The sequence below is a fragment of the Penaeus monodon genome, chromosome 15 (assembly GCF_015228065.2).
Source record: "Penaeus monodon isolate SGIC_2016 chromosome 15, NSTDA_Pmon_1, whole genome shotgun sequence".
NCBI lineage: Eukaryota > Metazoa > Arthropoda > Malacostraca > Decapoda > Penaeidae > Penaeus > Penaeus monodon.
Window position 1 is genome coordinate 644,133 of NC_051400.1, and position 1,631 is coordinate 645,763.

The window sequence follows — 1,631 nt, forward strand, 5'->3', positions numbered from 1 at the left end:
GTCCATCATTTTTTAAATATGACTGTAATCATAAAATAAAAAACAAAATGAAAATATCATATTCAAGATTATGTACTTTATACAGTGTGAGAAATGTGTATATATTACTCACCCAAATTAGGCAATAGATTATATTGTTAAAGATAGCTAGATGCTATCATAAATGTAATTTTTTTTTAACCTCATAACCCTTTTATGATTAATATTCAACTATCAGTGAATCAATGGTATCATAATACAGGTATCAATACAATTAACATGGTTACAAGTAGCCTACTAAGATATCAAGTAACAATTCAAATTGAAATAGAAAAACAAACAATATTGCTTAATGAAGGACTTTCAACTACTATTTAAATTACCTCATTCTGTGTAAGCAAAAGATACCAATGTATTAATATATCAGAGGGGACACAAGGATAATACTGACCAGCACCTTGTCTACTGAATCAATGGCTGATATCATACACACACTGACACAAGCCAGGAAAGCTTTCCCATGCATATTCTAGACATGACAGAACAATTAATACACCAAATGCAGCTGCGTCGCCAAACAGGTCAATATATTACAGGTAAGGTCGATTCAGCGGATTTGTTTCAGCTTCACAAGGCTACATATTACAAGAAAATTTTTGTACGTAATGAACAGAATGAACGGAAAATAGGTCACTTTTCGTCTGTAGTATTACCTTCGCAAGTTGATAATAACAGTTATGTGACATGTGCGTGAGAGAGAAAAATAAACCTACTACAACAGATTGACACACATTACAACGTTGATAACTGTAACAAAATATAATTTTTGTATTAACCATTTTTATCAATGTTGGATTACAGATACAACTAGACCGACCTGAAAAATACCTCTTTTAACACTTCCACTCGTAGCTATTCCTTCTTAACAAGCCACTACATGCAATCTCATAAGACCTACACGGATTAATCTATCAATCTGACATAATATCATACCGAAAATGTTAAAAAGAGAAGGAAGAAAAGGCAATAAACGTCACCTTTCTTCCTCCTTCGAATCCGAGACAATGTTTGTAAACAATGAGGGAAATGTTTTGACTGGAGGACAGGACACTTACCATACACGGTGCATGGACAGCGTGTGATGTTTACTTTGGTCATCAGCGCCATCTATTGAACATATGTAGTACTATATTTTTTATTATGTGGTTTATATCCTAATGATTTATCTTAATAATATAGTTTCTGGTGTCTGGAAGTTGTAGCTCATTTAATTCTTATTATTTTTTTGTTTAAATGGTGAAAATAATCAAACAGAACGAAGTATTTACTGCAGTCTACCGGCTGAAAGTGAAACATTACAACTGATATGGTATTTCTCAGAGCATTCCGATCTTTGCTGTGAAGTGTCATTCGAGATTGAACGATTGTCAATTAAAATTATTGCTATGGACTATCATTACAAAAATTAAGAATGTTTATTTTGTAAGAAAATAAGCTAGAAGAACCTTCTGAATATTATTTGTACGAAAATAACTATTCTTATTTGAACAATATTATCATTCACAATTCCTGCTTTACGTCTGGGACGTCACAGATAAATGTTCTCATATGGAATATATTCTTAGACTGAATCAACGGAGATATAAGGTGAA

At 32.1% G+C, this 1,631-nt stretch overlaps 1 protein-coding gene across 2 annotated transcripts in view; it reads right to left on the reverse strand.

Moving 5' to 3' along the window:
• LOC119581606 (ubiquitin-like-conjugating enzyme ATG10) overlaps window positions 1-1,107 on the reverse strand; it is a 6,643-nt gene extending 5,536 nt beyond the window's left edge. Inside the window, exon 1 of one of the 2 annotated variants that reach the window (XM_037929721.1) lies at window positions 1,017-1,107. The gene's annotated coding sequence lies outside the window, so the exon portion shown is untranslated. Of the gene's footprint in view, window positions 1-972; window positions 995-1,016 lie in introns of those variants that run through there. The other variant, XM_037929722.1, reaches the window with a different exon arrangement.
• Window positions 1,108-1,631: the final 524 nt, after the last annotated feature.